Source organism: Trachypithecus francoisi, unplaced genomic scaffold, assembly GCF_009764315.1.
Source record: "Trachypithecus francoisi isolate TF-2019V2 unplaced genomic scaffold, Tfra_2.0 Lachesis_group9, whole genome shotgun sequence".
In the NCBI taxonomy this organism is placed as follows: Eukaryota; Metazoa; Chordata; class Mammalia; order Primates; family Cercopithecidae; genus Trachypithecus; species Trachypithecus francoisi.
Genome location: NW_022681474.1, coordinates 17,362,307 through 17,378,613, shown reverse-complemented (window position 1 = coordinate 17,378,613; position 16,307 = coordinate 17,362,307). Strand labels below are relative to the sequence as shown.

General features: G+C 47.1%; 1 long non-coding RNA gene and 1 pseudogene across 2 annotated transcripts; both read left to right on the top strand.

Annotated features, from left to right (window-relative positions):
- The first annotated feature begins 483 nt into the window (after positions 1-483).
- Positions 484-3,281, top strand: LOC117082225 (annotated as a pseudogene).
- A 4,013-nt stretch (positions 3,282-7,294) lies between these two features.
- LOC117082005 lies at positions 7,295-12,051 on the top strand. Of its 2 annotated transcripts, none has more exons than XR_004436413.1 (3): positions 7,295-7,342; positions 7,790-7,990; positions 11,355-12,051. It is a non-coding gene; the product is annotated as an uncharacterized LOC117082005 (long non-coding RNA). The 2 variants fall into 2 exon arrangements; XR_004436412.1 differs by having other exon boundaries at positions 10,857-12,051.
- Positions 12,052-16,307: the final 4,256 nt, after the last annotated feature.

Genomic DNA, 16,307 nt, shown 5'->3' with positions numbered 1-16,307 from the left:
GAGACAGAGTTTCGCCCTCATTTCCCAGGCTGGAGTGCAATAGCGTGATCCCGGCTCACTCCAACCACCGCCTCACAGGTTCAAGCGATTCTCCTGCCTCAGCCTCCTGAGTAGCTGGGATTACAGGCACGGGCCACCAGCCCAGCTAATTTTTGTATTTTTAGTAGAGACGGTGTTTCACCATGTTAGTCAGACTGATCTCGAACTCCTGACCTCAGGTAATCCGCCCGCCTCAGCCTTCCAAAGTGCTGGGATTACAGGCATGAGCCACCGTGCCCAGCCTCTATGATTTCAGTTTTCATGTTTAAGTACCTATGTGGAACCTAACTGTCCATAAAGCAAACACACACAAAGAAGATTTGGCTTTTGGTCAAAGATCATTGGAGGTTACACAGGGTAAAGTGCCATGTGATTTTTATCGCAATTAGTAAGATTAAAAAGAGATGACAGTGAGTTTGTAACAACAGGTTAGTGTTTCGTAAAATGAATTGTGTGAGTTCACTATGATGAACTGCAAGCAGCTTACATGTCCAAAGACAAATAGAGATACACAGGTCTAGTTAAAATGCTAAAGAAATAGGAAGGAGACATCCATACGTTTTTGTCCCCCTAAGATTCCAGATTGATAGTGTGAGCATCATCTCAGCTTACATTTTCTCTATGGAAAACATCAGCCATTACATTACTTGGCTCTGGGTTGAAATCCTAACTTCAATTGAAGATCTTATGACCTAGGCAAGTTTATTAACCTCCTCTATGAAGTGATAAAAATAGTATCTCGTGAGGATTAGAAGAGATGATCCTCTATGCTAAGATGATTATTATGTGCGGAACACATAGTTAAGTGCTTGATAAATTGAACTGTGGTGAATCCAGTCTCAACCATGGCAAAACTAAGTTAATAAAAATGAAACATAACCTCTATTATTTTAGTGCTTGTGTTTTATTTTAAAACTAGCAGTTTAATTTCCACAAAGATTTTGCTAAAGTTAACAAGTACATTTCGAAAGTAATTTCTCCCCCTCTTGTATCACACAAACATTACAACCAAAAAGTAACAAACATGCTCCCATGACCCAATCACGCCCAGTTTTTCTTTAGTATTCCCTTCTACTTTGTTTCACATATGTGCATGCTTTTACATTAAAATAATACGGATTCAATCTTCTGATTTTCTTCACACATAACACTTTTTCATGTTTCTCAAATTATTACTTTACATATTTGATATCCTATTCTGAAGAATCAGTTTTGTTTTGTTTTGTTTTGTTTTGAGACAGGATCTTGCTCTGTTGCCCAGGCTAAATGGCACCATCTCAGCTCACTGCAACCTCCTCCCAAGCAAAAGTGATCCTCCCACCTCAGCCTCCCGAGTAGCTGGGACTACAGGAGCATGCCACCATGCCTGGCTAATTTTTGTACTTTTTGTAGAGATGGGGTCTCACCATGTTGCCCAGGCTGGCCTCAAACTCTTGGGCTAAAGTAATGCTCCCACCTCGGCCTCCCAGAGTGCTGGTATTACAGATACGCACCACCACAACTGGCCAGTTTTACTTTTTAATGACAGTAATGAGAGTCCTGTAAAATCTATTTGGTCTTTGAATATTAGAGCTTTCTTTTTATATTCTAGAATTGGACTACTGTTTGATTTGTATGCTTTCCATTGTTTGACAATGACTTAAGATTCTGAGTGATGGCCGGCTGTGGTGGCTCACACCTGTAATCCCAGCATTTTGGGAGGCTGAGGCAGGAGGGTTGCTTGAGCCTGGGAGTTCAAGACCAGCCTAGGCAACATGACAAAAACCCCGTAGCTACAAAAAAAAAAAAAAAAAAAAAAAAGCTAGTCATAGTGGTGTGTGCCTGTAGTCCCAGCTACTCCTGGGTCTGAGGCTGGAGGATTGCTTGAGCATAGAAGGTGGAGGCTACCGTGAGCTATGGTCACATCACTGCACTCCAGCCTGGGCAACATGGTGAGACCCTGTCTCCAAAACAAATAAATACATAAAAAGCTTCTGAGTAATAAATTATATCATTAGCCACCATCCTTTGATGAAATAAGTGAAGGTCCCAACAAGTAAATTTGTCAACAGAAGAATGTAAGGGAATTGACCACCAGATTCTTCTATTCTTCTTTTCCTCCATGGTATTCTGACCTTAGCTCTCTCTCTCTGCGTGTGTGTGTGTGTTTGTGTGTGTGTTGTATCATGTATAACAATAGTTGTTAGGTAAACAATTCATTATTTTACATCAGTTACTAAGAATGAATTTTAATGATGAGCTACAAAATGAATATTGAAAGCTCTATTAATTGGAACTGTGTAGTACTCCAAAGAATATCTGTGTCCACAGAGACGAGGTGAAGGTGAGGAGTTTCAAGCAGTTAAGCAATTCTCAGGCCTCACAAAACAGCAAAATCAAGACCCACATGATGTCAGCTTCCTGCATCTCTAATCCCATGGGACAGCATTCCCAGTCTCAGAGGTCAGATGACAGGTGTTATGAGTGATGGGTCACTCTGTCAAGGAACAAACTGTAAACTTCAGCAAGCAGTTCTAGACTTACACAGAAGCCTGTGGCTCCATCCTAAAGTGAAACAGCTTGTAGAGGGTGCAGAGAAAGGAGGAGAAGATGGAAAGCCCTAGTCTCAACTAGAGACATAGATGAGAAACACCCTTGTGAGACTCTCCTACAAGATAGGGAAGCCCTGTGGGCAAGGTCATCCTTAAGCTGAACGGGAAGCTCCCTAGTATGGCCTTCTGTGTCCCCACTGCCAGAGTGTCAGTCATGGACCTGACCTGCCATCTGGAAAAATCTGCCAAATAGGATGACATCAGGAAGGTGGTGAAGCAGGCTTTGGAGGGCCCCTCAAGGGCATCCAGGGCTACACCGAGCACCAGGTCGTCTCCTCCAACATCAACAGCGACACCCACTCTTTCACCTTAGATGCTGGAGCTGGCGTTGCCCTCAATGACCACTTCGTCAAGCACATTTCCTGATAGGACAATGAGTTTGGCTACAGCAACAGGGTGGTAGAGCTCACATGGCCTCCAAGGAGTAAGACCCCTGGACCACCAGACCCAGCGAGAGCACGAGAGGAAGAGAGAGGCCCTCACTGCTGGAGAGTCCCTGCGCCACTCAGGCCCCACCACACTGAGAATCTCCCCCCCTCACAGTTTCCACGCAGACCGCCTGAAGAGGGAAACACCTAGGGAGCCCCACCTTGTCGTGTGCCATCAATAAAGTCTCCTGCGCTCAATAAAAAAAAAAAAAAAAAAAAAAAAGGAAACCTTGCTCCCAGGGAAATCCAGGCGTTTGGCCAGGACTCAGGGTAGACTGCAGTCAGGCCTTGGCTATGTGGCTATGTGGGGATGTCCAAGGTTGTCAGGGGTCTTGGCAGTGCCATCTTATGAAAATAGGGAAATTTGAAAGACCTTTAATCCTTCCTTTCTATCCCCTTCCTCCCTTTCTTCCCCACCCCCCTTCTTTTCCCATAGATACGATATTCATTGAATTGCTAGTGTTGAGGATAAAGCAGTGAGCCAGAGTCCTAAAGGAGGAGAAATGGTAAGCAAAGAACGTAAACGATATAAGTTGTCAGATGATTCAAAGTGCTACAGAAAAAAAGCAGGGAAGTCCAGGCGCGGTGGTTCACGCCTGTAATCCCAGCAGTTTGGGAAGCTGAGGCGGGTGGATCACTTGAGGTAAGGAGTTCAAGACCAGCCTGGCCAACATGGTGAAACCTGGTCTCTACTAAAAATACAAAAATTAGCTGGATGTGGTGGCGCACACCTGTAATTCCAGCTACTCAGAAGGCTGAGGTAGGAGAATCACTTGAACCTGGGAGGTGGAGTTTGCAGTAAATCGAGATCATGCCACTGCACCCCAGCCTGGGCGATAGAGTGAGACTCTGTCTCAGAAAGAAACAAACAAACAAACAAAAAAACACGAAAAAGCAGGGACAAGTGGAAGGGGGTGCTAGGATGGGTGATAAAAGGCCTCCTGAGAGATGACAGATGAGCAAAGACCTAGAGGAGTGGAAGCACTGAGCCAGGCTGACCATGGGAAGATAATTCTGAGGCAGAGACACGAGAGCAGGAGTGCGATAGGCCTGTTTGAACAGCCGGGAGGCCAAGTGGAACGGAAGCCCTTTGAAGGCAGGTAAGAATGAGAACAGAAGAAAGACAGAGAGAGATGGCCAGAGGCTCATAGACCAGAAGACCAGACTAAAGCTATTTCTTGTCTCGAAGTCTTCCTGGAGGTGTTGCCATGTTGACTGAGTCTTAAGAGTTGGCTAGTTAAGAAAGTGGGAAAAGAGCCAGGTGTGGTGGCTCACGCCTGTAGTCCCAACACTTTGGGAGGCCAAGGCGGGTGGATCACTTGAGGTCAGGGGTTCGAAACCAGCCTGGGCAACATGGCGACACCCTATCTCTACTAAAAATACAAAAATTAGCCAGGCACAGTGGCATACACCTGTAATCCCAGCTACTAGGGAGGCTAAGGTAGGAGAATCACTTGAATCCAGGAGGTGGAGGTTGCAGTGAGCCGAGATCTTGCCACTGAACTCCAGCCTGGGTGATAGATTGAGACTCTGTCTCAAAAACAAACGAGAGAGAGAGAGAAGAAAGAAAAAGAGAGAGAGAAAGAAAGAAAGAAAGAAGAAAGAGAAAGAAAAGGAAAGGAAAGGAAAAGAAGGAAAAGAAAGGAGGGAGGGAAGGAAGGAAGGGGAAGGAAGGAAGGAAGGAAGGAAGGAGGAAAAGAAATAAAAGAAAGAAAGAAAGAGAGGGAGGGAGGGAAAAGAAAAGAAAAAGGGTGTACCAGACAGTGGAGTGGCAACTATCCACCAACCTGGAGAAAGGGAAGTTGAAGTCCTTCAGTTACTCGGGGTGGAGCGTCCATGCCTGTGGGAAAGAGCGGAAGAGCGAGAGATGTGGTTGAAGAGGTCAGCAGGACCTGGTCCATCCTGGAGGACCACATGTATTATTCAGAGAAGGAGAGCTAAATTGTCATTGCAGAGAAGAGAGCAAAACCATGGATGCATCATTCGTGAGGCTTGGGTCCAACCCTACAGCCATTACATCAAAATGGTGGTGGGAAATAGGGATCAGACTGGGGTTTGTGTCTTTTTTCCAGGTAATTGAATGCACTGCCATGGTTAAGAAATGTTCATCTTGGCCGGGCGCGGTGGCTCAAGCCTGTAATCCCAGCACTTTGGGAGGCCGAGTCGGGTGGATCACGAGGTCAGGAGATCGAGACCATCCTGGCTAACACGGTGAAACCCCGTCTCTACTAAAAAATACAAAAAACTAGCCGGGCGAGGTGGTGGGCGCCTGTAGTCCCAGCTGCTCGGGAGGCTGAGGCAGGAGAATGGCGTGAACCCGGGAGGCGGAGCTTGCAGTGAGCCGAGATCCGGCCACAGCACTCCAGCCTGGGCGACAGAGCGAGACTCGGTCTCAAAAAAAAAAAAAAAAAAAAAAAGAAATGTTCATCTTGACAGTATTAAAGATTCAATGCAATCCCTATCAGAATCCCAATGGATTTTTTTTAATAGAAAAATAAAAACCTATTCTGAAACTCATGCTATGGTTTTTATTTTATTTTATTTTATTTTACTTTATTTATTTATTTTTGAGACAAGAGTCTCACTCTGTTGCCCAGGCTGCAGAGCAGTGGCACCATCTTGGCTCACTGCAGCCTCGGGCTCCTAGGTTCAAGCAATTCTCCTTGCCTCAGCCTCTCAAGTAGCTGGGATTACAGGTGCCTGCCAGCATGCCCAGCTAATTTTTGTAGTTTTAGAAGAAAAGTTTTTGCCATGTTGGCCAGACTGGTCTCGAACTCCTGACATCAAGTCATCTGTCCACCTCGGCCTCCCAAAGTGCTAGGGTTACAGGCGTGAGCCACCGCGCCTGGCCCCTTCTTGCGTCTTGAGACAAGACCCACATGACCTGGCAATGAGATGGGGAATGGCAACCCAGGAGAAGAAAATACTTTCAAAATAGGTCTTAAAAGAACATTCTGGATTTAGAGAATAAAGCAGAGAACAATGCAGCATCCGTCCCTCCCCTCTTCTGGTTTCTCACAGCGATGATAATTCCAGAATGTCTCAGCTGAAGATATGGACTGATACCCGCACTCAGTGCAGTATTTCCCGCTGAAACACCATGGACCGGGTGCTGCCCGCAGCCAGGGCTAGGCTACCAGAGGAAGGCCAGGCTGTGCTGAAGCTGCCATGAGCCTTAGTACCCCACAGGACCTTTCCCATCGTCTAGGACTTCAAACACAAACAACTGCCCAGTAGGTTTTTCTAACATTTCGCTTTTGGTCCTTTACTTGGAAATGCACTGATTTCATCACAAAAAAATTTGCAAGGAGAAAAAAAAAGATTTTCATGAAAAAGCAAATATTTTTTAAATGTAGCTTTATGCACAAACAAGCTGAACGGTTGCTTGTTGCATTGTTGTACGCTCAAGCTCAGTCACTTTGCCGATACTGAGTTTCTTTTTTCTCCCAGTCACCCTTCTCCATCAATGCTACTATTCAAGCAAAGCGTCGGAAATTAGCGCCTCATATGACCAGCCGATTCGGTTCCAGTCCTTTGGAAATGTAATCCTATTCGGTGTGTCTGCAGACTTGGAGTGACACTGGGTTTGTTTCCCTGGAAAACTGGGTCAAATTGAATAGGCTTTTAGTCCTGTGCCTTTACCATAATTAAAAACGAGTTAGGCTGATTGTAACATGTGTCCAGAATTTAGGTGTTTTTGCTTTATAAAGAGGAGAAGAGGTGCAAACCACAGGCCACTTTCACTCATGATAAACAGTGCCTAGAGGCAGAGTGGAGGAGACGCATTCATCATCCACGTTTCTAGGAATAATGTACAGGAGAGAAGTATGTATAAAGAAGGAATCCTGTGCTTCAGGAGGCCAAGGTGGGAGGATTGCTTGAGGTCAGGAGTTCAAGACCAGCCTGGGCAACCTCACCTCTCTTTAAATATATATATATATATATATTTTTTTTTAATTTGCACTTTTAATGTATAAAATTTTTAATTTTTAAAAATTTAAATATAAATTTATATATATAAATTTTTAGAGAAAAAATATAATATATATACCTAGCAAGACCCCTCACCTCTGAAAAAATTTATATTTTTAATTTATATTTTTAATGTATAAAATTTTAAATGCATATTTATTTATTTATTCTTTTTTTTTTTTTTTTGTGACGGTGTTTCACGCTTGTTGCCCAGGCTGGAGTGCAATGGCGCAATCTTGGCTCACCGCAACCTCCACCTTCCAGGTTCAAGAGATTCTCCTGCCTCAGCCTCCCGAGTAGCTGGGATTACAGGTATGCGCCACCACACCCGGCTAATTTTGTATTTTTAGTGGAGACCAGGTTTCTCCATGTTGGTCAGGCTGGTCTCGAACTCTCGACCTCAGGTGATCTGCCAGCCTCAGCCTCCCAAAGTGTTGGGATTACAGGCGTGAGCCACTGCCCCCGGTCAATACATATTTACATATATACATTTTTAAAAATTAAAAACATTACATATATATTTTAGGAGAGTTGGGGGGGGTCTCTCTAGATAAATATGTATATTCTTTCTTTCCTCTCTCTGTCTCTCTCACTGTCTTTCTTTCTTCTTTTTTATAAAGGCATTCCAGGGGAGGCCTGTGCCCTGGGGAGACCTCTCTGGGTTTCCTGCAAAGACCCTCTTGAGAAAGAATAGAAGAGAGAGCCCAGAGCGGGGAGAAACTCATTTAAATTCTCTTCTCTTGGCCTTTCCATTTGCAGCCGGGGCAACCCGGCGCGCTAAGGAGCTCACAGCCCAGCCTCGCCCCCGCGCCCGCGACCAATGGGAGGCGGCCGGGCCGGGAGCGGGGCCAATGGCAATGGCTGGCGGAGACGCGGCCCTTTAAGAAGCCGCGCCTAGGGGGCAGAGCACCGGACAACAGCAGCGGCAGCAACGAGGCAGACGCCACCATGGCCCTGCAGGTACCCGGGGCTTGGGGAGACCACGCGGGAGGGGCGCTCCGCGAGGGGAGTGCTCAAGTGGGGCTCGCGGTGGGCGTGGCGCCCCGGGAGCGGTCGGCGGAGACCTAGGGGACATGCCCACTGCGTCCCTAGCGCCCCGGATGGCGGTGTAGACCGCACCTGTGCCTGCTGACGGCGAGCCGGGGCTCCCAGGGCAACCGTTCTGGACCCCAGGGGCCGGGTGAGTGACCGTGAGCGGAAAACCAGGCAAGGCACGAGCACCGAGGAGCACGGAGTGGGCCTCCTCTCTCCGTCTCCGAGAGGGAGTCGAGATCATCCGGTCTCATCCCCCGCTCCCTCCCCTTCGCTCGTTGGTACCTCCAGGACCTCTCTTAGTGTCATACTGGGCAGAAGAGATCTGTGAGGCTCCGATTTAAAAATACTGTTTTACAGGTATGTGAAAAAAAAATGTTTAAGAGTGGAAAACTTTGGAAAAGACAACAAATATAAACTAATAATTACTGATAATAATCCAAGCATAATTCCTTCACCCAGGTGATAACCACTGCTAACATGCTAGGGTAATTCCTAGTATGTCCTAGTATTTTTTTTCGTGTGTGTATGTGTGTAGCATATATCTACACACATACCTATGATGTTATTGTGTATATACGGTTTTATTCCTACACTTGACACAGTAATATGAGCATTTTCTCATTATTAAATATTCTAAAATGTAATTTTTTTTTCTTTTTTTTTGAGACAGTCTCACTCTGTTGCCCAGGCTGAGTTGCAGTTGGTGCTATCTCTGCTCACTGCAAACTCCACCTCCCGGGTGCAAGCGATTCTCGTCTCAGCCTCCACAGTAGCTGGGGTTACAGGCGCATGCCACGACGCCCGGCTAATTTTCGTGTGTTTTTTATTTTTTATTTATTTTTGAGATGGAGTCTCACTCTGTCACCCAGGCTGGAGTGCAGTGGTGTAATCTCAGCCCACCGCAACCTCCGCCTCCGGAGTTCAAGCGATTCTCATATGTCAGCCTCCCGAATAGCTGGGATTACAGGCGTGCGCCGCCACTCCTGGCTATTTTTCTCCATTATTAGTGGAGTTGGGGTTTCACTGTGTTGGCCAGACTGGTCTTCAACTCCTAACCTCAAGTGATCCCCCCGCCTTGGGCACCCAAAGTGCTGGGATTTCAGGCATGAGCCACCACACCCGGCCTCTAAAATGTAATCTTTTACGCGCACAAAGTTTCATAGAAAGTGGCTCACTTCTTTAACCATTTCAGTCAGGCAAGACGCTATCCTGGGTAAAGTTATAATACATACTCCAGGGCCATCTGGGTTCAAATTTGTGCCTCACTTCTACTTAGCCTATGACATAGTTACCCTCTCCGTGCCTCAGTTTCTTTAACTAAAAATGGAGGAGAGATACATTAAATGAGTTATATGTATAAAGCATTTAAAACAATGTCTGACATGTGGTAAAAGTCCAATAAGGATAAGCTTGTGGTGGAACATTTAGTTAGTTTGTTTTGAGACAGGCTCTCACTCTGTCACCAAGGCTGGAGTGCAATGGTGCGATCTCAGCTCACGGCAGCCTTGAACTCCTGGGCTCGAGTGATCCTGCCACTTCAGCCTCCCAAGTAACTGGGACCCGCCACCACACCTGGCTATTTATGTGTGTGTGTGTGTGTGTGTGTGAGATGGAGTTTTGCTCTTGTTGCCGAGGCTGGAGTGCAATGTCATGATCTCAGCTCACCGCAACCTCCGCCTTCCGGGTTCAAGCGATTCTCTTGCCACAGCCTCCCTGGAGTAACTGGGATTACAGGCATGCACCACCATGCCCGATTAATTTTGTATTTTTAGTAGAGACAGAATTTCTCCATGTTGGTAGAGTGGTCTCTAACTCCTGACCCCAGGTGATCTGCCGCCTCAGCCTCCCAAAGTGCTGGGATTACAGGCGTGAGCTATTGTGCCTGACTTAAATATTCTTATGCATGACTTATGTGTTTATACTGAACTCTCCCCAAAATGATCAAAACGTTCTTCTAAAAGTTCCTGAAAGATCTGAAAGGTTCCTTTTTAGCTTAGTACTTTGGTTTTTTGTTGTTGTTTGCTTTTGAAATACTTGTAATGAGGAATTAAGAGTTTAGGGACGTCACAGGAAAGCAGTATGCTAAGGAGTATTAATATCACCCATGATGTTATCTACTAACAATGCATTTGCATGTTAACAATATTGGAGGAAGGTAACTTTTTTTCGATATGGTGTCTCGCTCTGTTGCCCAGGCTGGAGTGCAATGGCGTGGTCTTGGCTCACTGCAACCTCCACCTCACAGATTGAAGCAATTCTCCTGCCTCAGCCTCCTAGTAGTAGGGATCACAGGTGTCTGCCGCCACGGCCGGCTAATTTTTGTTTTTTTAGTAGAGACAGGGTTTCACCATGTTGGCTAGGCTGGTCTTGAACTCCTGACTTCAAGAGATCTACCTGCCTCAGCCTCCCAAAGTGCTGGGATTACAGATGTGAGCTACCACGCCCAGCTGAAAGTAACTTTTAAAAATGACAAGTAATAACTGGCTGACATATTGAAACCTCTTCTGTCTTTATTACCTCACTGGCATGTGCAGGGATCATACTGGTACTAGTGTTCTGCCAAGATACTCATTGAGTGGAAATTAGAGGAAAGGTGACTAGTTCAGGGTCCCCAGTCTTCTATTTATTTATACAAGAATAAGTAGACTGTCATTGGAATAGCAAAACAAATGGAATTTCTAATTCAGCTATAGCCTCCTGATTTTATTTGAAAATTACAATACGTTTCCATCCTCACCAAAGCATTTAGGAGAGCTGATGTTTATCCTAAATGGACAAATTTCTTTCCCAGATGATGAAGCTAAAAAGCAGACTTCTTCCTCCAGAAGATGTATCTTTTCAAATCTAGGGGACTGATGATTTTAACAATTGGCAAAAAAGACTAACTTCTTCCCCTAGCCCACATTTGTGTGACCTAAGAACCCTGCAGTTCCTTGAGTATGAGAATTTTTTATCTTCTTAATTGGGTTGCGCGATGGGAAAGAATTGCTTGAGAAGACCTTGTCAACCCCCTATGTGGGATGACCATGTTCTTTGGCTGCAGAAAGTAAAGTCAGATGAGGTGAGTCACCCTCAGAGGCTGTCTTCAGTGAGGCTGAAATGTGAAAGATAATTTACACAGCAGCCCGCCTAATCAGCATGGAAGGATGCACCCAGGATGTACCCAGTGTGAGCGATGCTGGCGTAACTTCTACGCCAAAGGTGGAGCGAGAGGGCCTCGTGTCAAAAGCATGAACAGGAAGGAGTCCAGGGAGCGGCAGTAGTAGCCTTAAGGCGGTTTGTCTTGCAGAATCTCAAGCTCGGGTGAGATCTCGGGGGAGATCATGCACAAAACATTCAACCAAGATGCTGAGGACCTCTCTCTCAGGAGAAATCAGCTCAGCTGGAGTTCCTGCCAAAGGTAGCAAGCCCAGCTCTGCAGCAGCACAGGATACTGCAAAACTGTGATGCCTTTCTCTCAGAATGAGGCAGGAGAATACGGTCTGGAGGCAGAGAACCTAAGGCCGATTCACACTGACTTCCTAGAACTAAATCAAAAGGAAAACCCCAACTTTCCACACCTATGTAATGAAAGGACCCGAGGCTACTCCCTTTGCAACCTCCTCCCCACTCTGTGTAGCAGATGGAAAATCGAAAGTATTTCTGATTGGTTGCTTTTTGCAACCAACCAGACATTTGCATAGGAATGTAACTTTGTAACTTCATTTTAGCCTCTGATTGGTTGCTTTCCCCAACCAATCAGACTGATCGTGAGCCAAGTTTTGATTTGCATAGAAGTGTAACTTTGTAACTTCACTTTAGCCTCTGATTGCAGGCCACTACTTCATTTACATAGGATGCACACCAAGTAACCAATGGGAAACCTCTAGAGGGTATTTAAGGGCAGAAAATTCTGTTAACAGGGCTCTTGAGTCCCTGTACTCTGCCTGCTCCCACCCTGTGGAATGTACTTTCGCTTTCAATAAATCTCTGCTTTTGTTGCTTCATTCTTTCCTTGCTTTGTGCATTTTCTCCAATTTTTTGTTAAAAATGCCAAGAACTTGGGTACTCTCCACTGGTAACAAGAATGCTTTGGAATTCAATGTTCATAGCTCTATATTTAAAGCCGCATCTCACCTATGATAACTTTCTGATCCCTCTAAAGTCTGCTCACTCATTAACCATCCAACAAGGATGTACTTAATAGACTCAGACCAGGCTCACGCCACCCGCCAGCAGTCCCTGAGGCCCTGTGGGTGCCGCCAAGGTGATTATTTATTGTTTATTTATTTATTTATGAGTATGCAACCCCACACAGCCTTTATGTTGAACTCTAGTAATTTCTGTCCACACTGCTGGGAGCAGCTTTCCCTGCCCCTCTGCACCCAACCAACACAGACCCGAACCCCTCAGCACAATCACCATCTCATCTCAGGGACAGCTTTTTCCGTTCCGTACCTTTCCCTCTGCACTACCTCCAGTGTTCCCAGAGCAACTGCTGCACCTTATTTGCAGCAAGTCCCATGTGGTACCTGTTGCCCTGTTCATTTCCCAACAGGCTGTGAGCACCTTCAAGCACGCTGCCTTGTGCGTGCCCATCTGCCTGGCAAAGGCCTGATCTATCAGAGGTGTTCAGTAAGTAAGTTTGTTAATTAGTATGAGCTGTGAGATGAGCTCTGGGAGGGCAGAGTCCATTGAATCAAATCAAGAATATTTTGCATTCTTGGCCGGGCATGGTGGCTCACGCCTGTAATCCCAGCACTTTGGGAAGCGGAGGTATGCAGATCACTTCAGTTCAGGAATTCGAGACCAGCTTGGCCAACATGGCAAAACCCTGTCTTTACTAAATATACAAAAAAATTGGCCAGGCATGTTGGTGCATGCCTGTAATCCTAGCGACTTGGGAGCCTGAGGTGGGAGGATTGCTTGAACCAGGAGGAAGAGGTTGCAGTGAGCTATGGTTGTGCCACTGTACTCTAGCTTGAGCAACAGAGCAAGACTCTATCTCAAAAATAAAATTATATTCTTAATCATCCTTAACCCTAGTGAGAGGTGACAACGTGCTAGCAGCCCTTGCTCTCGGCACCTCCTCGGCCTCCGCATCCACTCTGGCAGTGCTTGAGGAGCCCTTCAGCCCGCCACGGCACTGTGGGAGCCCCTCTCTGGGCTGTCCCAGGCCGGAGCCGGCTCCCTCTGCTTGCTGGGAACAGTGGAGGGAGAGGCCCCAGCGGGAACCAGGGCTGCGAGGTGCTCACAGGCCAGCCCAAGTTCCGGCGGGTATGGGCGTGGGCGAGGGCTCAGCTGACGCCGCACTCGAGCGGCCTGCACTGTGGGCCCCAGGCAGTTAGGGGGTTAGCACTCCGGCCGGCAGCTGCAGAGGGTGCGCCAGGTTCCCCAGCAGTGCCAGCCTGCCGGCACTACGCTCGAGTTGTAGCTGGGCCTCAGCCCGCACCCCGCGAGGCAGGGCTCGGACGTGCAGCCTGCCATGCCCAAGCCTCCCCACGGCCGTCTGCTCCTGCTGGGCCCGAGCCTCCTCGACAAGCGCCGCCCCCTGCTCCAGAGCGCCTGGTCCCATCGACCGCCCAAGAGCTGAGGAGTGCAGGCACAGCTCGGGACTGGCGAGCAGCTCCGCCTGCAGGCCCCATGGCGGATCCAGTAGGTGAAGCCAGCTAGGCTCCTGAGTCTGGTGGGGACTTGGAGAGCTTTTGTCTAGCTAGAGGATTGCAAATGCACCAATTAGCACCCTGTCAAAACGGTCCAATCAGCTCTCTGTAAAATAGACCAATCAGCTCTCTGTAAAGTGGACCAATCAGCAAGATGTGGGTGGGACCAGATAAGGGAATAAAAGCAGGCTGCCCGAGCTAACCAGCAGCAACTTGCTTGGGTTCTCTTCTGTGTTGTGGGATCTTTGTTCTTTGGCTCTTTGTAATAAATCTTGCTGTTGCTCACGCTTTGGGTTCACGCTGCCTTTATGAGCTGTAATACTCACCACGAAGGTCTGCAACTTCACTCCCAAATCCAGGGAGACCACGAACCTACCAGAAGGAAGAAACTCCAGACGCGTCCAAACATCAGAAGGAACATCTTTAAGAACTGTAACACTCGGCCGGGCGCGGTGGCTCAAGCCTGTGGTCCCAGCACTTTGGGAGGCCAAGACGGGCGGATCACGAGGTCAGAAGATCGAGACTATCCTGGCTAACACGGTGAAACCCCGTCTCTACTAAAAAATACAAAAAACTAGCTGGGTGAGGTGGCGGGCGCCTGTAGTCCCAGCTACTTGGGAGGCTGAGGCAGGAGAAGGGCTTAAACCCGGGAGGCAGAGTATGCAGTGAGCTGAGATCTGGCCACTGCACTCCAGCCTGGGTGACAGAGCGAGACTCCGTCTCAAAAAAAAGAACTGTAACACTCACCGTGAGGGTCGACGGCTTTGTTCCTGAAGTCAGCAAGACCAAGAACCCACCAATTCGGGACACACTGGCACCTTCCCGCTGAGGCTGATACTCTTTTTGCGACTGAAGCTACAACTCAGAGGATCTTTGTTTCTTGCATAGAGTCTCAGGGAAGTGTGCTTCAAAGCTACAAGTCATACCTGAGTATCCTGGCTAAGGCCAATGTTGTTTGTATTCCAGCCTATCATGGCTGGGATAGGAAAGGGCTGCTGCAGGAAGCTGCGTCAGAACAGCCCCTTAAGGCAGGAATGTATTGCGTTGAGGTGCCAGAACTAGACAGGCTGGACAGAGCGAATAATGCTGACCACTGCTCTAGCACTGGTTTCCCTACCTGCATAGGGAGAAAGAGTGGGGACCCCTGAAATGGCATGGGAAACTGTGTCAGGGCTTAGCTGTAATGTCCAGAGGGGTCTAGGAGTTTCATTAGATTTTTTTTTTTTTTTTGAGACAGAGTCTTACTCTGTCCACCAGGCTGGAGTGCAGTAGCAGGATCTTGGCTCACTGCAACCTCTGCTCCTGGGTTCCAGCTATTCTCCTGCCTCTGTCTATCCCGAGTAGCTGGGATCACAGGTGTGAGGCACCATGCCCAGCTATTTTTTTGTGCTTTTAGTAGAGACCAGGTTTCACCATTTTGGCCAGGCTGGTCTTGAACCCCTGAGCTTAAGTGATCCACCTACCTCAGCCTCCCAAAATACTGGGATTACAGACGTGAGCCACTGCACCCAGCCCTTATTTGGGTTTTTAAAAAGGCTTAGAATTCTAATTAAGGTTTGACACATCAAAAGGAGTCTAGTTGCTGTCATTGGAAAACAACATGAGACTTCAGAGCAAACAGAACACCTGAGATGGCCTATAAACCTGCAGAGGAAGGTCCTATACCCCTTCTGAATAGCCTTGCCCTTTAGCGGCTCTGGCCACTCAGGTAGCATTTCAATTTTGTTCTTATTATAAACACAATCCATGCACATTATAGAAAATTTGCGGAGTACAAAAATATTTTAAAACTACATAACTTGCCAATAATCAGAGGCAATTACTGTTTACATATTTTTAGTACACATCTTTCTAGTTTTTATTTTTTCTATACAACTTACCAAGCTGAGTGTATAAAAATAATTTCTTTGCTAAAACATAAACTAAAAGTATTTCTTATGTCTTGCTTTATTGTAAGTACTTTTTTTTTTTTCAGACATTCTTGCTCTGTCGCCCAGGCTGGAGTGTAGTGGCATGATCTTGGCTCACTGAAACCTCCACCTCCTGGGTTCAAGTGATTCTCCTGCCTCAACCTTCCAAGTAGCTGGGATTACAGGCATGTGCCACTATGCCCAGCTAATTTTGTATTTTTAGTAGAGACAGTTTTCTCCATGTTGGTCAGGCTGGTCTCAAACTCCCAACCCACAGGTGATCCGCCTGTGTTGGCCTCCCAAAGTGCTAGGATTACAGGCGTGAGCCACTGCGCCCAGCCTGGTCACACAGCACTTAAGTGATGGAGTTGATTCCAACCAAGGCAGTCTGGCTCCAGACCCATGTTCTTTTTTTTTTTTTTTTTTTTTTTTTTTTTTGAGACGGAGTCTCGCTCTGTCGCCCAGGCTAGAGTGCTGTGGCCAGATCTCAGCTCACTGCAAGCTCCGCCTCCCGGGTTCACGCCATTCTCCTGCCTCAGCCTCCCGAGTAGCTGGGACTACAGGCGCCCGCCACCTCGCCCGGCTAATTTTTTATATTTTTTAGTAGAGACGGGGTTTCACCGTGTTAGCCAGGATGGTCTCGATCTCCTGACCTCGTGATCCGCCCGTCTCGGCCTCCCAAAGTGCTGG